This window comes from Schistocerca americana, chromosome 1, assembly GCF_021461395.2.
Source record: "Schistocerca americana isolate TAMUIC-IGC-003095 chromosome 1, iqSchAmer2.1, whole genome shotgun sequence".
Taxonomy (NCBI): Eukaryota; Metazoa; Arthropoda; class Insecta; order Orthoptera; family Acrididae; genus Schistocerca; species Schistocerca americana.
The window spans coordinates 106,086,434-106,113,053 of NC_060119.1; the positions used below are offsets into that span (position 1 = coordinate 106,086,434).

Sequence of the window (26,620 nt, forward strand, 5' to 3'; positions counted from 1 at the left end):
TGTTCGCCTTCCGACAGGCACATTGTTCCATTTGGCAGAGAGCTTCGCTTTCCTCTGCGCGCAGAATTCCTTCATGCATTTTGAGTGAGTCTGTCTGCACTTCCCTATCGATTGGGAACCGCGTCGTGTTTTCGATCGTTCATTTCGAGTTACACCGTCTGCCACTAGGTGTGTTTGTGGATGACACCTCTCTCGGAACCTCCTTCGGGCTTGATTTCTAATGTTTAGTGCTTCGAAACAAGGACACTGTGCTTTTAGATTTTATCTCGAAAAAGTTCTTCTTATTCTTCATCTGTCTGTCTACAGTTCATTGTCAAACTTGGCTTTGTCAACAGTTCTCCACCAGTTGCAGCGATCCAACGGCCGACCTTTCCTTTCCCTTCATTTTCTGCAGGTTCTCCATGACTCTGTCTACCATGCCACTGTAGTCGGCGTGTTACCACCGGTTTGTTTGACATGACCATTAAATTGTACCATTCTTTTGCGATTCGCTTGTGTAAGGTTTTCTGCTTTATTCTAAACTTGTTTGCTGCATTAGTTATGAACAGCACTGCTGCAACTGGATTCCAGAAGTCCTTTGATGATTTCCTTTTATCCAGTTCCATTCAGTACCTCCTCATTAGTTATTGGATCTACCCATCTAATTTTTACCATTCTTCTGTAGCAACACGTTTCGAAATCTTCTCTTATTGTCTGAACCATCATCTTTTCACTTTCCTACAAGGCTGCGCTCCAGACAAATACCTCCTTCAGAAAACACTTCCTAACAATGTCATATTCGATTTCAAAAAATACTATTTTTCAGAAATGATTGTATTTAATTTACGTATTACACTTTTCAAACCGAGCGCACACCGCCCCCCTCCTCCCCTCCGCCCATGCTCCAGCTGACGCACACCGCGCTTGGACCTTTCACTTTATTACTCAATTATTCGTACAAAAAGTCAATTAAACATATCGTAGTGTTTTTTTCTTGAAAATATAAGTACTCAGTATGACCGTTCGTCAAGTGCATCGTGTAAAATGTTAATTGCACCCACTAGATTTTTTTAAAGTTATCTCGGCTCCAGAAGGTCGCAGAAATTTTCTTTTGGGTTAAATTCGTGAAGTTATTTTCTTGAAATAAAAATTGAGATAGTTTAAAAACCGCACACAACAAAAGTGCAAGTTTTGCGAAGTCATTTTTTAATCCTTACCATTAATAAAATCGTGAAAAATTATTTAATAGCACGGTAGCACAATTCTTTGTAAAGAAAATACGCCTAAAACCGTTACTGTAGGGCCATCCACTGAGAGGATGTAGCCAACTATGGAGGCTGCTTTTTTTTCAGAAAGTCGCTACATCTCTAAAAATACTTATATTTTTTAATTTTTGAAACAAGCACGTTTTTGACTTACCGCGGGCTAACTTACGATAAACAGCATATAGGGGAGCGTGAATGTTGACGAATTATAGAGAAACTGATTTTTAACAGCTTTTTGCTGTACTTTGAAACGCAAATCGATTCTTATAAAAAAGTAGACAATAGATCTTTTTAAGCCCAACGACTTCCTCATTTAACATTTTCCAATCGGAGCCACAGTTTATTACTTACTTAACAAGAACGTTTGTTTGCAGATTTTCGTTTTTTTTTTTTTATTTTTTTTTTTTTTTTGTTCTCAGGTAATAATTTTTGCAGTCGCTTCTACATAATGCTTGGACGATAACTAAAATTGCCTCAGACTGCTATCTTGTTGACTCCAGGGTAGTGGAGGTTAGAACATGCTGTAAGCTAATGTGGTTGCATACTTGTACGTCAATCTCCACGAGCGTTGTACGTCAATCTCCACGAGTGATCAGCATCAAGAGGGCGAGACGGGATACGGGCCTCTGATAGTTTTATTACATAGCCGGAGTGCCTCCATCCGCTGCTTCTTTGCAGTGGCGGTGGGTGTGTCTTCCAGACTCTGAGAGCGTAACGCGTTAATGTAACCAATAATAATACACCAAATTTTACAGGTAAACGTTCCTGCATCGTATGAATTGAAAAAAGTCTTTGAATGTTTTCATTCTGTAAGTAACAACACGACTGATACACTAGTTGGAATAGACGCCTTCGTTTAGCACCAAATAGTTTTGCTGTTGTCGTTGTGAGGGGCCGCGTCTCCGCCCCTAGTCGCCACCCTTTTCTGCCTTGACTTTCCCAAACGTTTATATTCCTTGGTTCCACCTCCTCCTCTACACCATTTTGCTAGGAGCGTCGTGGGCGACCTCTTTTCTTCCGCTGGGATGGTACCCATCGTGCTATCCTGTTTGGTATCTTGTCTTCATTCATCCTGTTCACTTGCCCAAAACCCAACAGCTGTTTTTGTTGGATGTCGTCACAGATGTCCCTATCCAGTTTCATCCTTTGTCGGATTATGTCGTTTCCTATCCTATCCATCGTAGCACAGCTTGAGCGTCGTCTTAAGCAGTCCATCTCAGTGGCAAGCAGTTCATCCTTGTTTTCCCTTAGCTAACGTCCAGTACTTCTGTTCCGTACAAAATAACACTCCAGATTATATTCTTATACATTCTCTTCTCATCTTTTTCTTCATTGCCATTATTACTGCCCTTTATTAATCCTATTAGTGACATCTTTGCTTGTGCCCTATTTATGAAAGAATACTACGCGTTGCCTTTTCCACACCTGCTATTACTTCTCCATCTATACCAAAATTATTTAATTTTACCTTTCCAACAGCCAAGAACTCACACTTAGTTACGCTTTTTATCTTATAGTTCAGATCATCTTCATCTTTTGTTAGTACAACTTAGTCAACAGCAAAGTGCAGGCTAAATACAGGGTGACAATTATTGAACTATATGAAAAGAAACGTAAATTAGTAACAAACAACCGCGTCCACACACTTAATTCAACATGTAAACGTCACTACAGATATTCGGATTTAGGTTATGACATGTTAGATATGCCTGCCATCATTTGGTGGTGATGTGGCGCAGACGAATAGCGGAATTCTGCATGACCCACTGAAGTATCGGAACGTCGATGCTGTCGATGACCTCCTGAATGGCTGTTTACAGCTAGCTAAGGTTTTTTGGTTATTGCTGTAGCCCTTGTCTTTAATGTAGCCCCACAAATAGGAGTCACATGTGTTCAGACCCGGAGAATGTGGCGGCCTATCGAGGTCCATGCCAGTGACCTGCGGGAACCCCAGAGCGAGAATGCGGTCCCCAAAGTGTTCAAGGACGTCAAACACTCTCATGCTTCGATGGGGTCGAGCTCCGTCTTGCACGAACCACATCTCGTTGAAATCAGGGTCACTTTTGATGATGGTGATGAAATCATCTTCCAAAACGTTCACGAACCGTTCGGTAGTCACCGTGCCGCCAGGGAATATCGCACTTATTATTCCGTGACGACATTGCACACCACGCAGTCACCTGTTAGGGTGAAGAGACTTCTCGATCGCGAAATGCGTATTCTCGGTCCCCCAAACGCACCAATTTTGCTTATTGACGAACCCATCAAAATGAAAGTGGGCTTCGTCACTAAACCAAATCGTGTTCACATCAAAATCCTGTTCGTCAGTTCTGTGGACGGCGGAACAAAAGCGCTGTTCCTTGGCCCTGGGGCTTAATGGCTGATGGGTTTAAATTTTGTACGGGAAGAGGTGCATGTCTTCAATAACAATTTGTCGCAGTGTCTCCCGGTTGAGTTTGGTTGGGTTGATCTGGGGGAAGAGACCAAACAGCAGGGTCATCGGTCTCATCTGATTAGGGAAGAATGGGGAAGAAAGTCGGCCGTGCCCTGTCAAGGAAACCATCCCTGTATTTACCTGAAACGATTTAGGGAAATCACGGAAAACCTAAATCAGAATGGCCGGAAAGCGGGATTGAACCGTCGTCCTCCCGAATGCGACTCCAGTGTGCTAACCATTGCTCCACTCCCGGTCTATTCTCACGTCTTGCGCAGCTCGTCTGATCGATTTCGTGGGGCTGGTTTGAAACACAGCGGGTTATTTTCGATGTTTTCAGGCGTTTTCACCCTTTTTTGGAGGACCGATATTGTCAACACTGCCATGACGAACAGTACCCATTCTTTCAAACTTGCGAATCAGATCCTTGAATGTTAGTACACTTGGACCGGTTGTCTTCAGCTTGAACTCAGTTGTAAACCTGCTTTGAGCCGCAGTTGGGCTGTTATTGCTCGCATAGTAGGCCTTTACAAGCGTTATACGCTCAGGCACGCTGTACCGTGACATTTTCACGTGCCAATGGGCGCCAACAAGTCGCGTGCGCATGCGCCCCGCGGCCAACCGTGCAGTGCAGTCCTAACGCAAACCGTTCAGATGTTATGACGATTTTATTTGATATAGTTCAATAACTGCCATCCGGCATCTTGCTGTCCTCTCGTGTCAGTCCCATAACCTGGCATTTTGTGCGTCAAGTCTTCAGGATTGCTCCTAGACACAGCTTAAAGGGGGTCGCTGACAAGCCACATCCCAGCTGCAAATCCTTGTTCACCACGAATTCTCCTGCCCAATCATTCCCAGTCCTCAATCTTGCTGTATTACTTTCATGTAATTTTATAACAGCCTTTAGCAGTCTTTCGTCGTTTCTTTCAACAGTTTCCACAGTCTGTTGGTGGGTATATTGTCATATGCTTTCTCTAGATTAAACAACGGCCTTGCCGCAGTGGATACACCGGTTCCCGTGAGATCACCGAAGTTAATCGCAGTCGGGATGGGTGACCATCCAGGCCGCCATGCTTTGTTGCCACTTTTCGGGGTGCACTCAGCCTCGTGATGCCAATTGAGGAACTACTCGACCGAATAGTAGGGGCTCCGGTCAAAGAAAACCATCATAACGACCGGGAGAGCGGTGTGGTGACCTCACGCCCCCCCCTTTCCGCATCCTCCACTGAGGATGACACGGCGGTCGGATAGTCCCGGTAGGCCACTTCTGGCCTGACGACGGAGTGCTTTCGCTAGATTAATCAGTGCGACATGTATCTCCAATCCAACCTTAGTTTTATTGTGAAGATATTGTGCATTGCCGATCTTCCTGCTCGGATCCCTGCATGCCCTGCTTGCTGCTTGTCAGCTATTTCTTTCTCTACCAGATCTGTCAATACCTTCGAGTACAGTCTTCAACGAAAGGGACCACTGCTAGACCCTTGTAATTATTTGGGTTATTACGTGATCCCTTCTTATGCACAGGTCTTAAGTAAAATATTTTACATTCCACTGGAACATCTTCATTTAATACTCTTTCAAACAGTTCTTAGGAAAAAAACTAAAAGGAAACCTGAAGTGATTTAAATGTCATCCTTGATTTTTCTGCCATTCGCTGAGATGGCAACCCTTGTTATTTCTTGTGCGAGTGAGTTGAATCGTGAAACAGCTTTCGTGGAGCAGGTCCCCGACCACTGTGGCGAGTATAGGAACAGAGGCGCCGCAGCCTGAGCAGACGTACGCGTGGAAACGCGTCGGCCTGACCCTGGTTGCTATGCGACGGGCGTGCGGCCGCCGGTGGCTGGCAGCGTTGCGCCGCTTCGGAATGCAGCGCCGCGCCGCGGCCGTGGGGACCCGACGCTGCCCGCCATCCACTGTACACTGCACTGTGCTAGCGACGGGAAAAGCAAAACCGATACCGGTGTTTTAGATCTGAGTAACCGGCAATTTTAGTTATTAGTTTGGGTGTTTTTTTTTACCAATAACCGGATAAAAAAACGGAAATATCAGATAGCCATAGCAGCATTGCTAAAAGTTTTCGTTCTTAAATAAACCTCTTTTAAAGAACGAGTGACTTTTTTCGTAAAATTTGCATTGCTTTGAAATATTGCGTTATTATAGAAAATGGGAAAAATGATCACTGCCATTTTAATAACAATCCCGACAGAAACGAGCATCAAACACATGACGTAAGAATTGGTGCACCGTTGCTAAGACAGTAGTGTACCTGTTACCATGTGGCGTGGTCTACTGAATGGAACGCATGTACATGCAGCGTGCAACACTTGCCCTATCTGTTCAAGATTCTCACTATCGTCGTCCGACACCGGCTGTATTACAGAACGGCACCATCTCTAGTTTAGAAGGATTTTACCAAGATCAGTATCAATGAAGCACAATGCTCCATTTGGTTTAAAAGATTAAAAACGGGAGGAGCCACGACTAACTCGTGACATAATATAGAGAGAAAAATTAACTGTTCATTCCTAGTTACAATAAAAACACAAAGTGGCTATGTCTACATAATGTCTTTTTCAGCAGTGCTAGTTCTGCAAGGTTCGCAGGAGAGCTTCTGTAAAGTTTGGAAGGTAGGAGACGAGATACTCGCGGAATTAAAGCTGTGAGGACGGGGCGTGAGTCGTGCTTGGGTAGCTCAGATGGTAGAGCACTTGCCCGCGAAAGCCAAAGGTCCCAAGTTCGAGTCTCGGTCCGGCACACAGTTTTAATCTGCCAGGAAGTTTCATATCAGCGCACACTCCGCTGCAGAGTGAAAATCTTATTCTGGATGTCTTTATTTGCTTGTATCCCTTGCAAACGGACAAATTAACACGAAACATAGAGTCCCTCAATCTCATTTTCCGCCCTTTAACAATAACTATTCGTAATGTCCAAATATTGGTGTGACCATCGATTACAACATGATTTTTGAGCAGAGTTTCAAAAAGATTAGAATCAATGGGAGAATTCAGGTTATTTTTTGCAGTATTTATCACTAACAACTTTTTGAGAAAAGCAACGAACGATGCACAGGCTGTGTTCCTTTATTTGCCTATTTAATTTAGTATTTTGATTCTGTGTATCTTGAAAGATAGAGAGTCAAAATTAAATTTTTGAATCTTTGTTCAATTTCTACGCTTATTTTAGGAAATGGAAGGAATAAAAAACAGAAAGTCGGTTATTTCAGAAGCCGATTATTTTGAACGGCTTTATCAATGCGGTCAAACCGATATAACCGAAAACCGGTTGTTTCAGCGATAATAACCATCCCAACATTGTACCTGGTAACTGGAGAGAAGTGTACTCGCATCCCACGTTGATTTTATTTCACTTTTAGTCGCTCCAGTTTCCATGGAACTCGCGTTGCCAAATCTATTTAATCATCAACCAAGTCGGTTCATAAATTTTTGTTCATTTATTCGTTTCGAATCTTTGGGATCGCAAGACTTCTTCACTACGCTTTCTTTATTCCCAAAACTTCTTCTTTCTCTCGTTCTTCCTGTCTGTTTCTGTATCGTAGTTTTGATTCTAGTTTCCGTAAGCACCACCTCTTTATTCAGACAGTGCACAGAGAAAACAATAAAGAGTAACCTGTGAGAAATTTGGAAAAGGATTTGAAGTTAACAGAGAAAAAGAAGTAGTAATCAGGATTTGACGATACCGTGACAGTTCTGTCAGAGGCGGCGAAGGGCTTGAATGATCAGCTAACGGAATGAATAGAGTTTTGTGAAGTGGTTATGGGATGAACATCAAAAAAAGTAAAGGAAGGATTTCGGAATGTAACCGAATTGCATTGTGCTGATGATGAGGGAAATGAAGCTCTAAAAATAGTAGGCGATATTTGCTATTTGGGGAGCAAAATATGAGGCGACCGCAGAAGATGTAGATTGGCATTTGCAGGAAGGGCTTCTCTGAAAAATAGTGATACACCCCCTAACAATAACTTAAATAACAGGTTACATTTTCTAAAAGGATTTTGCTGGACAGTAGCATTATGTGGAAGTGAAACATGAGCGATAGACAGTGCACGCAGTAAGATGATATAGGTTTTTGAAATGTGGAGCTAAGAAGGGTGCTGAAGACCCGGTAACTAATAAAGAGTTACTGAGAAGAACACTAGATTAAAAAAAACTTTGCAGTGCAACTTGACCGAAATTAGATATACACTGATAGGACACATGGTGAGGTACGAGTTAGTTTGGTAATGGAGGGGAAGAAGTGTCGAGGGGAACCATATGGTTCTAAAGGTAGCAATAATTATTCAGAGATGAACGAGGTTGCACGGGACACAGCAGCGCAGACAGCTACATGAAACCAATCTTCAAAACGTTGTGTGATCACAACAGTCCACTATGAGCGTCCACTTTTTTTCCTTCATCGCTTATTTGGGTTTTCTCTTATTCCACTTGCTTTCCAAACCTGCTCTGCTTCAGTTGTCCAGATGTTGCCTGTGGAGCATGTTGCACTGTACAGCTTTGTGATAAGCGTGTTACCGTCCATCCTCATGAGGCAGCCGGCAAACCTCAGCCTTCCCTTCAGTTTTCTGCTAGAGATTGGTTCTATGTTATCATACGTTTCCCACTCGAACTTCTCGGTTTTTTTTTTTTTTTTGCCTTCGTACGGGTCCCAAAATATTTCGTTGTGGCCTATCCATTTTGCTACAGGCCCGCTTGGCCAAGTTAGTCCTCTTAAAAGTCTATAACGCCGTACTTCTGGGTGTCGACATATTATAATGTCGAATTTTGCTTTGCTCGATCTGTTCGTCTTTTCATCGATTGTTTCTACGAAATATCGTAGATTGTGCATTATCTGGGCCCGGTTTATTGTGCTCTTTTGCGTCCGTAGCTTGTCTGTTCAAGTTTTCTTCGAGCTACCGCAAGCCGCGTACATTTTCCATCACTGGACCTTCATCCAATCTTCCTGTGTTGGTCTCTGCTGTCAATACCTTACTCTTACTGTATTCTATCTACAGGCCAGCATTCATTGCAAGTTGATCAAGGTTTTTCAGTGCCGTTTTGCATCTTCTTTGTTGTCTTGTAGCAATGTCATATCACCGGAAAAGGCTAGGCAGCCTATTGTCGTGTATGTCACTCTATACATAATTACCACAATACTGATTTAAAAATTAAAATAGATCACACGAATACAAGACACATGACGTAGTGTACATAAATACGCACACAATACCTAAAGATTGTAAGAAACTCGTGTACAGAACAAAAGGAGTGTGTCACAAGCAGGCATTCAACTTAGAAATGAAAACATGGCGCGAACCCTTCACATTATTCAGCTGCGCTAGAAGCCTGTTCAAACCATAACCTGCAGACATAGGCTGACATTTCTGTACACTAAGAATGGTTGCCAGCACGCCTGACACCTCTGCACCACACTGGACATTCTGGGTGTCAGCATTCCGTATGACAGGGCAGAAACAGACGGCGCTCTGGTAGCTATGCCGCTACGCTGTCTGTTGGCGGACGACGTTGAAAGCGTCATCAGTTCATCTAATATATCACAGGTGGAATGTGCCCTCATCGGATCAAAATCGACGTGGTCTTCCCAGGTACACTAATTTCTTTTTCCGGCAATGTAGATCGTGACATTGCCCTTTGCGAGGTTTGAATTATCACCGTGGTTACGAGATCGGAAAGAGACCCCCCCCCCCCCGCGTTTGATAGATACAGCTTATCATCACGTACCACTGTCGCTTCTCATTGTCCACATACACATCTCTCTCTCTCTCTCTCTCTCTCTCTCTCTCTCTCTCTCTCTCTCTGCCGGCCGGAGTGGCCGTGCGGTTCTAGGCGCTAGAGTCTGGAACCGAGCGACGGCTACGGTCGCAGGTTCGAATCCTGCCTCGGGCATGGATGTGTGTGATATCCTTAGGTTAGTTAGGTTTAATTACTTCTAAGTTCTAGGCGACTGATGACCTCAGAAGTTAAGTTGCATAGTGCTCAGAGCCATTTCTCTCTCTCTCTCTCTCTCTCTCTCTCTCTCTCTCTCTTTCACACACACAGAGGCACGGACGCCTAAGTGCGCTTTTCTCCATCCTGTAGTGCCTTGCTATATATCAGAAGGTACAAATTTTGCAACTCTTTTAAACTGACTTTTCTTTGCTAACGAGTAATACCTAATGACCAGTATTAATGCATTATCTTCCTTAGGTTTCCGTAAGTCTTCGGTCCGCAGTACATTTTAGTTATCGAATGCACTCGGTTCCCAATGCGTTGCCTGTGGCAGGGCCCTTCAAGTCCACTCGCATCCAAGTGATAAACACTTGCTTAACCAGTGAGCCGACGGACTGCTGTACTCACACTTGTTGGCAGAATCGACTACAGTGCTCGCCGTGACTACGTGGGAATGATCATCTTTGTCTGAGTTGCAAATGCTTGGCGGGTTAGATACCGCCACAAGTTGACTCAAAGCATGGTATCGTAGGAGCTAACCAAGGGAATTACAAAGGTAAACAATTTCCAGAGATGCAGTGTCATTGGCGGTGAATGTTATTCTCGTCTTTTAGAGAAGACAGCAGTATTTAGTTTCCAAACAAAATACCGGGTGCGGTACTTCCAGGAAAGCTCTTCATTTGTATTTAGACGTAAAAGTATGATGTGTTCGGCTATAGTGATTATTAGATCATATTGTTCAAGTAGCTCTGAGCACCATGGGACTTAACAGTCCGCAGCTCGTGGTCGTGCGGTAGCGTTCTCGCTTTCCACGCCCGGGTTTCCGGGTTCGATTCCCGGCGGGGTCAGGGATTTTCTCTGGCTCGTGATGACTGGGTGTTGTGTGATGTCCTTAGGTTAGTTAGGTTTAAGTAGTTCTAAGTTCTAGGGGACTGATGACCATAGATGTTAAGTCCCATAGTGCTCAGAGCCATTTGAACCATTTTTTGGACTTAACATCTGAGGTCATCAGTCCCCTAGAACTCACAACTACGTAAGCCTAACTAACTTAAGGACATCACACACATCCATGCCCGAGGGAGGATTCGAACCTGCGACCGTAGCGGTTGCGCGGTTCCAGACTGAAGCGCCTAGAGCCGCTCGGCCATAGCGGCCGGCGTTCATATTGTGATAACGAAATTTGGCGAATACTTTGTTTGTATTTGTGTACGCTGCGAGCTGATGTTACACATTGTCCTGTTTACGTCACACGCTGCTTCTTTCGCAGCGACACTTGTGAGCAACCTTGGTCGGCTGCCGGTGTTGTGTACGGCGGATGCAGCTTCGGGCCTCACCGCGGACGGAGTATCGGCCAGCGGTTTGCTCTTATTGGCCGTGACCCTTGGCGGCCGGGCCGCGTCGTCACGCTTCACGGGGCAGTGTGTGGCGGCTGCTGATTGAGTGTGGCGCCAGCAGGGTGGACGCGCTAGGAGCACAATCTCAGAACCAGCTTGTTTCGTTGCGGGCGAGGCCTATCCGTTGCACTTCACCTGACTAGAAAGCTACAACTCGTTTCGCTGCCGCAAGATTTCAGTTGCTGCGATCCCGTAGCTGGATACCAGTATGGAGCACAGTCTGCGAAGTTCCGATCCCGTGCGTCTCTTGATTGCTTCGTTCATGGATCTTGGTCGTGTCGGGTAATCTGTTTCGTTCTGAAGTAGTACCTGCACGTTGACACAATAGCTATTGTGTTCCTGTCCGCCCCTGGTAGAAAGTGGTCAGCGCTACAAAATAACAATCCTGAGGGCTTGGGTTCGATTCCCGGCTGGGTCGGAGACTTTCTCCGCTCAGGGACTGGGTGTTGTGTTGTCCTAATCAAAATCATTTCATCCCCATCGACGCGCAAGTCGCTGAAGTGGCGAACGGTCTACCAGACGGGAGGCCCTAGTCACACGACATTTACATTTACTGTGTTCCTGTTTGGTGGCGGTAATGTAGCACGTATTTTATACAGATAAACACTCGCAAGTTACTTTTTAACGCGAAATTAATTGTCAAACTGAGAAGTAGTCTTAATAGGAAAAGCGTATGTGAAAAAATTTGCCCTACTTTCATAATACTTAATACTGTGGTGCCCAGAACGAAGAACAATTATGTTCGTCTTAAAATACGAGAGGCGTTCAATAAGTAACGCAACATTTTTTTTTTTCTTAAAGCCAGTTGGTTTTATTCAGGATTCCAGTATACCATATTTAATCACCACTAATTTGGCTATAAAATCCTATTTTTCACAGAGCGAGGTGGCGCAGTGGCTAGGACACTGGACTCTCATTCGGGAGGACTGTTCAATCCCGCGTCCGGCCATCCTGATTTAAGTTTTCCGTGATTTCCCTAAATCGCTCCAGGCAAATGCCGGGATGGTTCCTTTGAAAGGGCACAGCCGACTTCCTTCCCCGTCCTTACCTACTTCGATGAGACCGATGACCTCGCTGTCTGGCCTCCTTCCTCAGAAACAACCCAACCTATTTTTCAACGTAATCTTCGTCCAATGCGATGGCTTTACACCACCTTACTGGGAGGGCATGTATGCCTGTACGGTACCACTCTACTGATCGACATCGCAGTTAACGCCTTGTTGCAGCAATAACCTCCCCATCATTCATGTACTGCTTCCCGTCGAGTCCGTCCTTAACTGGGTCAGACAGATGGAAGTCGGAAGGAGCGAAATCCTGGCTCTAGGGTGGACGAGGAGGGACAGTCCAATGAAGTTTTGCGAGGCGCTCTCGGGTGCGCGGACTTCTATGAGGCCTTGCGTTGTCATGCAGAAGGAGAAGTTCCTTTGCTTTTTCTGGCGACGAACACGTTAAAGTCGTTTCTTCAATTTCCTGAGGTTAGCACAATACACTTCCGAGTAGATCCTTGCACCGTGAGGGAGGACATCAAACAGAATAACTCCTTCGGAGTTCCAGAAGACCGTCGCCAAGGCTTTGCCGACTGAGGGCGCGACTTTGAACTTTTCCTTCGTAGCTGAGCCAGAGCTCTGTGCGGTCGACCGGCGCGAGGGAGATCGGACAGGACTGCGCGTCCGTGTGGCGATGACAGACTCCTCGCCCAACGAGTCACCGTGCTTTTCTTCACTGCCAGGTTTCCATAGACATTCTGCATGCACCTGTAAATATCAACGATGCTGTCGTTTTCCGCCAAAAGAAACTCGACGAAAGCTGTGTGCTTGGAACGCCCCTCCGTTACAGACAACATTTTAAATGCTATGTATAGCTCCGCCCCACCTATCTCGACGAAAGCTGTCTGCTTGGAACGCCCCTCCGTTACAGACAACATTTTAAATGCTATGTATAGCTCCGCCCCACCTATCGGAAGTTGATGAAACTTCAGCGCCTGAAGAGGGTATGTTCCACGATGTCCCGCAACAAATTCCGTATTTTTTCAACCGACATTGGCCGAGAAAAAAAGTGTAGCATTACATACTGAACGCAGCTCGTGTGTTATCGCAATAAAGAAACCTGACAGATACTTGAGCTAGAGTAAAAAAAAAAAAAAAATTGGAGAAGTGAGTTAACAGAGGAGATAACGAATCTAATTTTAATATTTGTACAGTTTTCGCAGTACAGTCTATGCGAACTCTAGGAAGAACAAAATACAAATTATGTACACTCCACATGGGGATCAAGCCAGAGACCGACATGACTACTATAACTCTTTTTTTTACTTATTGTTTGAGTCACCAACCTTCCGACTAGTTCTTGCGCGCTGTGGCTCCCTCTAACACCATGGAAGTTGCTCTTGCATGTCTTAAGTACATGTTCTAATAAGCTGTCCGTTCTTGTAGCTAGCACAAGAGCCTACTGTGCTTTTGAGGATCCCTCCCACAATCTAAAAGGCCAAAACAGGACTTTTCTGCATCCTGTCTGAGAGCACCAAGTAAGCCGACACTTAAAATGCTCGTACAGTGATACACACAAGCTATTACACAGTTCACAGATAATGCAACTTTGCTTCGCAGTGTAGGAGAATTTATAGCTTCCGCGTGGCCCATCCACGACCAGTCGCGAGACTCGGACCAGGAAAAAAGATCTTTCTCTCGTAACGAACGTCGTTTTATCAGCAGACTGCACGCTGAATGTGACAGTAGGTTTTCATTTTGTAGGTTTAGAAACTGCCCGAAAACGACCGACGCAGGCACTTTCTATCAGTACCAATATTCCTGTAGCTATGGTTTCCCAGAAGATATAGCATTCCGCCATTGGGGCCTCGTTTGGATATTGATTGCTCTTGTGAGAGGATTTCCGCATTGAATCTTCCCAAAAAGCCTCCAGAATTGGGCTATAACAGCTGAGCGACAGACAGCTGACGCTGACCAAAAGGATGTGAGCCAACTGTGCAAGTGTACGTCATACTCTCCTCCTACGAGGAAGAGAACAATACAGTGTTGAGTATTGGCTTACAGTGACAAACTGGCTGGTTAAAAGTCTTATCTGATCATCCAATTCAGCTGTTGTGCAGTTTCTGTGGTTCTTTCAACAACACTATGGCTGATCCCCGACTTCTTCCCTGAGTAACTATATCACTGCTCAGTCGCCAGTCACCTGTGACCTTTATCTCGACGATTCAGTGCTCTTCATCGTCCTCTCCGTTGTTTCCACATGCCAAGAGCCCAGCAACTCGCATCATGCCTCCTTTGGATTCTTCTTCTCAGGGAATTTCAAGGGGCTTTGAGCGGGTATTGAACGCCTACGAAAGATACGTTAGTGACTGACCTCATTTCCATTTTCACCATTTTGTCCGAGATACGTGCGAAATTTCCATACACTTTCTGTGCTTTACAGTCTCGTCATCTTACACAGGTCCTGCAGTACTACTTCTCGACCTCAACACTCAACTTAACAGCACAGCACAGCTGTAACGGAGTCCACCAATCAGAGAACTTAGTGACTTATCTTTAGATGACAGTGCCTCACCTACATGTGTTAAAACATTGTTTTTGTACTCACCATGTATCCCACGACAATTATGCGACCTCACTTCCTGTCAAACCCTTCTCGTTTTCCAAAATCCCTGCCTGGGGCAGACTTATGGATTTCTCGCTCCTCGCTACGCCTTCTCTACACCTTCTATCCTGTGGAACAATATTCTCCTGTTCGTCGCTATATACCTCTCCAAGAAACAACCAGAATAAGACAAGAGAGATATGTGTGTAAAGAAACACATAGGCAGTCACTTAATATGCGAATTCAATAGTCGAGAAAATCGCCAATATTACGATGCACTGTACAGTGGCTTGCGGAGTATAGAAGCGGATGTACCCTTCATCAGATTAGCATTTTCTAATACATCACCACCACAAGCACACCATCTCTACAACTAGTAGTGGTGGTGGTGGTGGTGGTGGTGGTGGTGGTGCCATATTATTATTATTGCCTCAGCTAGGTCCCATAAGATTTCACACACATTTGAACATATTATTGCCTATTAATATCATTATTATTTAGGAATGAAAGGTAACTTCTATGAAGAAATGACGAAAGACTCTATTAACCACTATTAATAATTTACAAGTATTATTTTTTAATAAAAGTGAAACGCAAAAACACTTGTATATGACCGCGCGGGATTAGCCGAGCGGTCTCAGGCGCTGCAGTCATGGACTGTGCGGCTGGTCCCGGCGCAGGTTCGAGTCCTCCCTCGGGCATGGGTGTGTGTGTGTGTGTGTGTGTGTTTGTCCTTAGGATAATTTAGGTTAAGTAGTGTGTAAGCTGAGGGACTGATGACCTTAGCAGTTAAGCCCCATAAGATTTCACACACATTTGAACTTGTATATGTGAAGGCTTGGTCCAGTGTAAGAGAGAGCCACTCGAAGGTCCTAATCCGTACTCTTTAAATAAAGGAAGAAAATATAAATATCTAAGTATTAGCAGCTAAAAGTGTCCGAAGACCGCTCTCTCGCTCCCTCCCTCCCTCCCTCCCTCCCTCCCTCCCCGTCAGCTCAATCGTATACAGCTACAACACTCCTGGTTTCGCCTGAAGCGATTTTGAGGAAACCGTAATTGCCGGAGAGGAAACTAGCGCCAACCACTGCGTCGCATCGCTCCGATATTTAATTTATTTGATGTCCGAGAGAAATCATGTTTTGTTTGTTTTTCCTTTCGGCACAGTACTTTTTTTTTGCGTTTCTGCGGCTCCCAATTCTCTTCAAACCTTAATACTCTGCCTGTTTCGGTTGAATGAATTGAAATCTTTTCACTTTCCTTTTTCTCCCCTGAACGCTACTTCGGTTTTAATTGAATTGCTGTCGCAATTGAATTATACTGTCTGCACAACGCGACGGCAGCTAGTCGATCGCCTTTCTTCTAATATTTCATGCAAACGAAATTCTCTCTACTTTTCCGTATAAATTTACTGAGCGAGAAAGCGTATTCAAAACATTCCTCGTCCAGTTGTTTGCCTTTGGAAAAATATTCACCCGGTCGTAAACAAGCATTTCGCGCAAAATTGCTGACGACACTAAAATATTAAGACAAGAGTAGTTATGTAAGCGCATTTTCTTGTTTTAGTCGCCTGTTTTTGCCACGTACCCAGAGCTCCAAGGAGAAAAAAATGGCTCTGAGCACTATGGGACTTAACATCTATGGTCATCAGTCCCCTAGAACTTAGAACTACTTAAACCTAACTAACCTAAGGACATCACACACATCCATGCCCGAGGCAGGATTCGAACCTGCGACCGTAGCAGTCGGCTCCAAGGAGATCTGAAAACCAACTATTGTTGGTTAACCATGGTGAAGGATGTTAGAGAGCATCCATCATTATAGGAAAAACAGTCGATTACGTTTGCCACAACTTCTATATGTTGAAGTAGATTTTCCGCAAACATAGCAATGGAAATAAAAGTCAGGAACTGTATAAACTAGTAGCGTGAGTTACGATTTACGTTGGCTGAGACCGAACATGAAAGAAAGAAATGCAAGCACTGTCTGAGTCAGTATTTATATTGAACCGCATTATCGGTTTCAACCTTTCGTTCCACACATGGCACTATGGCCACACAAACGAAGAATTTACACTAACCAATCAATTCAACTGCCCTTTGGTGTCCATTGCCGTCTCTGGCAGAATTACAGTGTCATCGGCAAACCTCAAAGATTGCACGCGAAAGGCAAACGTCTCGAGTTCGAGTCTCGTTCCGGCACACAGTTTTAATCTGTCAGGAAAGTTTCATAATGTCTTAAAGAACAGATGCCTTTGGTGACCATGCAGCTCTCTAGAATTAAATAATTATTGAATCAAGACCCTAAGCTGTCGACAGCCGTTGATATACATCAACGGGGACAGTTGAAAATGTGTGTCCCGACCGGGACTCGAACCCGGGATCTCATGCTTATATGGCTGACGCATCTGAGCCACTGAGGGGACAGAGGATAGTGTGACTGCAGAGATTTATCCCTTGCACGCTCCCCTTGAGACCCACATTCCCAACTCAATGTCGCACACTATTGGGAGGAACACTACCAATGTAGTGTGTGGACATTAATTTGGGAATGTTGGTCTCACGGGGCGCGAGCAAGGGATAAATCCCTGCAGTCGCACTATCCTCCGTGCCCTCGGTGGCTCAGATGGATAGAGCGTCTGCCATGTAAGCAGGAGATTCCGGGTTCGAGTCCCGGTCAGGGCACACATTTTCAACTGTCCCCGTTGATGTATATCAACGCCTGCCGACAGCTTAGGGTCTTCATTTTGAATGGGACGTGTTTGATCATCCACCATACAGCCCGGATTTGGCGCCGACCGTCTACTTCCTCTTCCTAGCAATGAAGACATGGCTTGCTGCACAACGCTTTGATGCTGACGCTGAAGTGATTTCTGCGGAGGCTATACTGAAAACCTTCTCACAGTGTGATCAGAGCCTCACTTTAAATGACGACTATGTAGAGAAATAGCTTAATAATGTACCTTTAAAATGTAGACAGTAAAATTTGGATTTTCTATGTTATAAATTTTTTGTTTCAAAACGTTTGTTACTTTCTGGAGAGCCCTCTTATATGACGCTCATTTGCTTTCAATCGCTTATTTTCGAGCTGCAGTAGTCAGTAGGTGTTGAGTGTTAAATGTTTTGACTGTGAAGTTTAGTTGACGGATAAACTTTGGCGGTTGTATTGGCTGCCGTCTGATCTGGTGCGGGGGTTGATGCTTCTGGGGGGGCGGCGGCGCGCTACTTGGCGGGGGAGGCGCAGGTGGCGCTTCTTCCCCGCGGCTCCCGGGCCTCCCGTTCTGACGTCCCGACGCGGCGCGCCGCCTGGGAAATGCGATTACGCGTGGTCAGATTTTCCGCTCGCTCGCCCGCCGCCGCCTAACGCGATTTCCCTGGGAGATGAGTTACGGCGCGCACCTTGCCCCCTAGCCGCTCGGCTGGCCCGGTCTCAGGAAACGAAGCGCCTCTCCCTCCTGTCCCTTCCCCTCCCACTTCCGCCTGCCCGCGCTTCGCCTATTACCTGGAGGCGCGTACACGTAATGCGACAAATTCAGCTGCGCCGTCGCCTCACTTCGTTTCCCAAAACCATCAGCGTCTGATGAAGCACTCAACGTCTTACGGCAGCTCACTCCTCACCACGGCACCTCTTCTCAGACTCGAAGAATGTTAACTGAGAAATGCAGTTACGGCAGCCGAAACAGTTTGTTAGTTACACTCGTTTTTAATTTTGAATTTCATTCTTCATGTAACAAGAGAAGTTGTAAAGGAGAATAACGGCTGTCTTAACACTGAGAGTGGAAACGGCACAGTAGTGTGAGAAGTGGAAGAAGTGCGAGAGGGGGATAGAAGTCTCTCGATAACTCTTTACCAGGGTAAGCGACTGGTTGATGTGAGATCTGCTAAGGGGAGGAGGTTTACTATCTTTGACCCGAAAAAAGCATGTTCTTTGAGAATTTTTTTCTCTGAGTGTGTTGTAGATATCAATGTCAAATTTGGTCAAAATGTTTATTGATATTTCCTCTGCAAACTGAAATTTCTTCGACCGGAAATGTCGAAGAGCAAAGGCGGAAGTGCCGTCGGCACGAAACAAAATTTCGAAGTAGACCTCCACGCGCAGTGTGTCACAGGTCAGCCGGCTGGTCTGAAATCAAAACTGAGTCGACGTTAGCGAAGTATATAAGATTCACTAGGAGTTGTACTTCACGTTAGTTATTTGGACCATAGGAAACAAAATGGCGGCCATTTGCAAAAATAGGGTTTGTGTCATCGATTTTTCGACTTCGTCAGCCAAGTAAAAATATTTATAGTTGATGGATCGAAATAAAAGTGCTACAACTCCTAGACAATTTAGTTAGCTTCATCGGAAACAAAGAATCATGCCACTCGGTTCAATAGATTTGAAGTTACCATACCGCGCGATAAAAAAAAATCGTTTCGTGAAAAACGCGTTTGAAGATTTGACTACATATAAATGCAATATTATGCAACTTACGTTCAATCTGCTATTCTAGGTCCAAAAAATAGTCCTTCCTCTTCCTCATAGAGGGCGTTCTGCTCGATCTGGACCATCCTGCGCTGCTCCAGAGCCGCTCGTACGGCCGGTGACCAGCTGTTTTCGGCCGCTTGAATCCGGTGGTCGTCCGAATGCTTGGCGAACTGCGTCGAATAGTGTCCCAGGGTGACGTCCATCGTTGTCATGGTCTTCAGAATTGCGGAATATCCTTCGTTGAAGCTGCTCACTGCCAGGAAAGTCGGAATCTCCACAGTTTGCGCACCAGAATGCAAATGCTTGGGGGGAAACTTCCAAACACACGCGTTCAAACTGTCATTTGAATTTCGTTTGTTTCCTCCCAAGCAACGGTAGAATAACTCGCCCTCCGAAAGGGCATCGTAGGTCGGATGAATGACTTTTTTAACTTCTTTGGAGAGCGGCTGGTCGTGTTGATATTCGTCCAGATGTCCGGTAGCCTCTGCAATGCGCCACTTGTACCAACTAGTTTCCCCATCTGGACAATTTTCATATTGTGGGTGGTCATCCGTCGAACACTTATGGAAATACGTTGCCCAAATTGTCATCTTCATCTGTTGCACCGAATTGGAATGCCGTCGGATTGCCAAGCCGTAGTACGTAGTAAGCTCCTTGATCACTTTATCAGCTTTAGTCATGGGAAAGCACATAGAATAATTTTTCGCGGGTACAAAGTCGAAATTCCCGAAAAAACTGGTGCGTGAAAAACGCCGATTTCAGGCAGGTGTATTTTTTTTTGTTCAACCGCGAATAACAAACATTTCCGTTCCGTATTCGGAAAAACCGTTTCAGGTGTGGATTCTAAACACTTTTATGGATCCAAAATTGCAATTTTTTTAAAAAAATCGATTTTTTCAACTAAAAGATAGTAAACAAAGGCATGGAAAAATTAGGAACGGATAGGAAAATACCGACATGTTTAAACCAGGTCAGTGATTGATGACTTTAAAAAAAAATCAAGTGCGCAACACATTGCCATATCGGCCATGATCATTAGGATCATCTTTTTCTAGCTCCGGTTACTCATAACTGCCCCACAAGCGATCACCTGTCACTCTGACTTTGTTGTGCCTGTGTTTTTGGCGTTTATTTCCTCCATGTCCATGTCGGTCTTCATAATTTGCACCCATCGTTACGCTGGCTCTCCTCCTTCCAGCTGTAACGTTACCCGTATTTAGGCGTTCTAATCTGCCGCCAAGTATTGGTACGAGGTAAGATAAATTTGTTGTACGACTGAAGTCTAGCGGGCCCAGGTCTCAGGACTGTTACAGATAGGTGGCCGGTACGCTCGAGTCCAGGTACAAAGTTGGCAGTGTCGCCGGAAAATCCCAGTACGGGGAATTCCGACGGCTGTCATTCGCATAGCCTTCGTGCAGTAGATAGTGCTCCAAGGCATGGCGCAGTGTCAGACTAGCTGAAAGGTAGCTTCTTGCAGCCCTTTGAGAGTCCATAATAATTCACATCAAGTACTAAATCAAATCTGACGGCATCGCCGATGTCAGATAGACACATATCCAGCGACACAATATTTCAGTATCTTTAAATCAACAGTAGTACATATTTCACAGGGAATAAACATACTCGCAGTCAACTTCTGAATTAACAACTTTTAAACGCTTCATGCAGTTTCAGCTTGCGATATCTCAGATGGTAGCATTTCACGATAGCTTTCGTCCCTGGAAGCTACTCATCTGTATCTGTGTATATTGACTCACGACGTCTTTTATAACCTTTTGTTACGTAAATGTTTCTCAGTACACTGTATTCTTCACATTTACAAAAATAATGTACTCAACATAAATGCCTCATATTTTGCCACACTTGTCTATTTATTTATGAACAGTTTACTATTTTGCTAGTAACCTTATTCACATGTTGATTGCAAGAGTTGTTAAAAAACTATACTAATTTACAAGCGGTCAATCGCATGTATTACTGGATGTCACAATAGAAAAGAGAACCAAAAGATGCTTCTGTCAAGAAGGCATAAATAAGTATTTAAGCAATATTTAACGACAAATTATTCTCGTTTAAGGTGAACGCATTTGCACAAGAATACTAGCTCATTTATTTATGAAAAATCCTTTATTTGTAATTATTGTAAATGTTTTGAATTTAACCAAATGCGCATGACATTTCTTTATCTGAACATTGATGTAATTTGTTTAGCTTGGAAAGTGCTCATGTTGATCCAGATAATGTCTGTAGAGCGTAAGAACGACGTATGTTTGGCGAGGATGGCCTTCAGCCAATGGAAAAGCTGAGAGTAGTGGAACACTACTTGAGTCAAGGGGAGACTGCGATTTCTCAAGTGAAGAGCTCAAGGGAGCGACTGTGGACATTTTATGTCGATGCTGGAACAACACAGTCCTCCCTGTGGTTATGTGCTTGATTCAGTCGTATAGGTGTTTGCGAGAGGCGAACGGCCGCTACAATACTAACTTTATTCATTTGTGTTAAGGAAGTGAGGAGAGACATAGTATGACTTACTATTCTTTGTATTGCATGTTAATTTGCGATTCATCATGTTGAACTCTGAACTGTTTTAAGCTGGTGAATATCTCATGTATTGTGATCGCGAAATGATCTTAGTCTTCACGTATCTTTGATAAATATTTAGTCTGGGGAATTCGTTACCATTCTCGTAACTCTCTCAACGTAACTTTACTGCACAAGAGTATTATCCGTCTGTGTTTTAATTGAATATTGTAGGACCACTTCGCGTTTATTTGAGATGTCCTTTCTTGAATAAACATTATTCAGCGTGATTCTCTGGCGTCGACATCAATTACAGATATTAGAATGGAACCCTTGTTATTAAATTAATAATTTATTTTTCGTTTTATATTTCTGCGTAATTTCTTAATTTGCAAATCTAGCTAATGCATACCATTTGACTGCAGGATCACAACTGTGTCTCATTATTTGCAGCGAAGTGGCTGCAGGGCATGAAAGCAGAAGTGCACGGCTCGATCCTACGGCTACATCGAGCTATTCTTCTTAAACAGAGCCTACACAGGCGAAGTACCTAAAGTACGAGTAACCACAGGTAAAGAAGCAACTGGTTTGCTCGTATGGGATGCTGTTAGGAAGAGGAAAGGAGCAACTCAGCAGCAGTAACCGCTATGTACCGTTGGACACTTCTTCGTGTAGTAAATTTTTGTTATGGATAATATTGCAGACTCGGGAAAGTTTAATGCAGTTGTGTGTCCCCTGAACATGTAAGGTGTTCACGTGTTATAATCTTTGAGTCAGTTGAAGCTACGTCTGTGCAGTTGTCCTCCACAACATCAAAGGCAGTTGTAACCTGAACGATGATGTTTCGATTCTTCTTTAATGTTCGGACGCGATTTTAGTTTGTTGTGGTTCTGAAAGACATGTCAGATGACTTACAGGCGACTTTGTTAAACAACCTTACCTCGGCTTAGCCCCCTCACCCTCTCCCCCCTTTGTCCCTCCCCCCCCCCCCCTCTCTCTCTCTCTCTCTCTCTCTCTCTCTCTCTCTCTCTCTCTGTGTGTGTGTGTGTGTGTGTGTGTGTGTGTGTGTGTGTGTGTGTGTCACTCGCTAGCCCTCTCTTTTTCTCTCCGTATACCTCTCCCGGTCTCTCTGTATCTCGTTTAATTTGCTATCTGTAGCGCCATGAATCCCTAATAAACAGGAAAGTTTACACCTGTCAGATGCTCTCTTCACTGAAATGTGTTCCCAATAGAAAAAGATAATGTGGCTCAACACTTTGTTGTCAGTAACATACGGCTACAAGTGACACACGCTAATAGAATCTGTCTATCTAGAAAAAGCATTCGGCAATGTAAACTGGTGCAAGATACTCGAAATTTTGAGAAAAATGGGGGTAAGCTATAAGGGGAAGAGTGATAATATACAGTATGTACAAGAACCAAGAGGGAACGGGAAGAATAGAAGACCAAGAACGAAGTACTCAGATTAAAATGAGTGTAAGAGAGGGATGTAATCTTTCGCTCCTACTGTTCAGTACGTACATCGAAAAAGGAATGATGGCAATAAAAGATCCAACTGTGGGATTAAAACTGAAGGTTAATGAATATCAGTCCTTAGATTCGTTGATGACATTTCTATCCTCAGTGAAGTGAAGAATAATTATAGAATTTGTTAAAAAGCCCTAGGGTGTCGCTAAGCCATGTCTGTGCATGTCCTTTCTTCCAGGAGTGCTTGTCCTGCAAGTTTCGCAGGAGAATTGTGAAGTGTGGAAGGTAGGAGATGAGGTGCTGGCGGAAATAAAGCTTTGTGGACGGGTAACTCAGTCGGAGAGCACTTGGAGCGAAAGGCAAAGCTCCCGAGTTCGAGGCTCTGTGCGGCACGGCACACAGTTTTAATCCGCCAAGAAGTTTCATATCGGCACACATACTGCCGCAGAGTGAAAAATTCACTATAGAACTTGTTGAATGGAATGAAGAGTCCAAACGAGAACAGAATATGGATTGAGGGTGAACTGAAGAAAGACGGAAAGTAACAAGAGTAGCAGAAATGAGACGTGCAACAAATTTAACGTGAGAAGTATGCATGAGCATATGGCATTGATGGCCGGGAGACCCCTCGCGGGGCGGTTCGGCCGCCGCTCCACAAGTTCTTTAACGCCACTACGGCGACTTGCGAGTGAATGAGAATGAAATGATGATGAAAGACACACAACACCCAGTCATCTCGAGGCAGAGAAAGTCTCTGACCCCGCCGGGAATCGGACCCGGCACCCTGTGCGCGAGAGAACGCTACCGCAAGACCACGAGCCGCGGATACATGAGAAGTGATGACCACGAAGTAGTCGAAGTTGAAAATTTCTACTATCTTGCCAGTGCGAGCAGTTAAGTGCAGAAAGGTGGTGTTATGGTATGGCGGTGTTCTTCGCGTTTAGTGTATGGTCGGAGTGTTGCGCAGCAGCAAACGATAAATGCGAAAGAAGAGGAACAGTTCAGAGACGATAATGGTCTATATCAACATAACAACGCACCCTGTCACAAAGCAGCAATTGTGAGCCAATGGCTTGAGGACAACGACGTTCGTGAAATGAGCTGAGCTGCCCAGAGTCACGACCTGAACCAAGCGGATCACCTGTACCCAGTTGATCACTTTTGGGATGAGTGAGAAAGTCGATTTCGTTCCAGACCCCTGCCTTCTCTGGTTTTGTCTCTCAGGAAATCTTTGACTGCAATTCCACCACAGACACCTCATTGAAAGTGCCCACCCACCTCGACCACGTTTGACCAGACAGCGTATGTTGATGTAGAAATGTGCAGCTGGTCCACAGAGTGCGGTTGGGAACGTTCCCCGGGCGTGTAGGGAGGAGAGAGACCGGCCTCCAGAGCTGACTTCTTCGCCGCCTGCTGTGGCGTGCGACCACGGCGCGGTTCGACTCGGCACGCGAGCCCAGCCGTCGCTGCTGGGCCGCTGCTATTGATTGCTGGCGAGCGCCCAGCCGCCGGAGCGCTCCTCCGCCGCGCGGCGCCGAAAGCGCTTTACGAGACAACAATAGGCGACTGGAGGCTAAAGCTTCTCTCTTCCCCCCCCACCCCCCTCTTGGTCCGCACTCTCTCACCGTAAGCCGCACCGGCGAACTCTGGAATGTGTGTGTCTCAAGACCACCCGTACGTAGTCATAGTCACTCAAGTGAGGCTTCCGAGACAGTTCCTCCACTTACCTACACTGCGCGCGGACAGGGTATTTCTAGTACCCTCATCATTCCATCATCATTCGTGAAAATGGCTACTTTGGACTGTGTACAGATTGGGTATTTGTACGGGCGCTGATGACCGCGCAAAAAATGGCTCTGAGCACTATGGGCCTCAACTGCTGTGGTCATTAGTCCCCTGGAACTTAGAACTACTTAAACCTAACTAACCTAAGGACATCACACACACCCATGCCCGAGGCAGGATTCGAACCTGCGACCGTAGCAGCAGCGCGGCTCCGGACTGGAGCGCCTAGAACAGCACGGCCACCGCGGCCGGCGACCGCGCAGTTAAGCGCCCCACAAACCAAACATAATCATCATCCACTTACCTAAACCAAGTTAAGGTGGCCCCAAATTCCTTATTTGGCACTACCTCACACAGCATCGCAGGGAAAACTTGCGCGGCCACTTGTTAGAAATAATTTCAACGTTGTTGTTGTTGTGGTCTTCAGTCCTGAGACTGGTTTGATGCAGCTCTCCATGCTACTCTATCCTGTGCAAGCTTCTTCATCTCCCAGTACCTACTGCAACCTACATCCTTCTGAATCTGCTAAGTGTATTCATTTCTTGGTCTCCCTCTACGATTTTTACCCTCCACGCTGCCCTCAAATACTAAATTGGTGATCCCTTGATGCCTCAAAACATGTCCTGCCAACCGATCCCTTCTTCTAGTCAAGTTGTGTCACAATCTCCTCTTCTCTCCAGTTCTATTCAACACCTCCTCATTAGTTATGTGATCTACCCATCTAATCTTCAGCATTCTTCTGTAGCACCACATTTCGAAAGCTTCTATTCTCTTCTTGTCTAAACTATTTGTCGTCCACGTTTCACTTCCATACATCGTTACACTCCATACAAATACTTTCAGATACGACTTCCTCACACTTAAATTTATACTCGATGTTAACAAATTTCTCTTCTTCAGAAACGCGTTCCTTGCCATTGCCATTCTACATTTTATATCCTCTCTACTTCGACCATCATCAGTTATTTTGCTCCCCAAATAGCAAAACTCCTCTACTACATTAAGCGTCTCACTTCCTAATCTAATTCCCTCAGTATCACCCAACTTAATTCGACTACATTCCATTATCCTCGTTTTGCTTTTGTTGATGTTCATCTTATATCCTCTTTTCAAGACATTGTCCATTCCGTTCAGCTGCTCTTCCAAGTCCTTTGCTGTCTATGACAGAATTACAATGTCGTCGGCGAATCTCAAAGTTTTTATTTCTTCTCCGTGGATTTTAATACCTAGTCCGAATTTTTCTTTTGTTTCCTTTACTGCTTGCTCAATATACAGATTGAATTACATCCGGGAGAGGCTACAACCCTGTCTCACTCCCTTCCCAACTACTGCTTCCCTTTCATGCCCCTCGACTCTTATAACTGCCATCTGGATTCTGTTCAGATTGTTAATAAAATTTCCCTCCCTGTATTTTACCCCTGCCACCTTCAGAATTTGAAAGAGAATATACCAGTCAACATTGTCAAAAGCTTTCTCTAAGCCTACAAATGCTAGAAACGTACGTTTGCCTTTCCTTAATCTATTTTCTAAGATAAGTCGTAGGGTCAGTATTCCAACATTTCCGCGGAATCCAAACTGATCTTCCCCGAGGTCGGCTTCTACCAGTTTCTTCATTTCAACGTATCAGCTGTATTTATTTATCTATTTATTCGTATGGCTCGGGCCCCCCGTCGGGCAGACCGTTCCCCGGGTGCCTGTCTTTCAATTTGACGCCACTTCGGCTACCTGCAGTCGATGAGGATGATAGGATGATGATGAGGACAGCACAACACCTACTCC

At 44.9% G+C, this 26,620-nt stretch overlaps 1 non-coding gene across 1 annotated transcript; it reads left to right on the plus strand.

Annotated features, from left to right (window-relative positions):
• Nucleotides 1-17,211: 17,211 nt before the first annotated feature.
• On the plus strand, nt 17,212-17,286 carry Trnat-ugu. Its single transcript has one exon. It is a non-coding gene; the product is annotated as a tRNA-Thr (tRNA).
• The last annotated feature ends 9,334 nt before the right edge of the window (nt 17,287-26,620 follow it).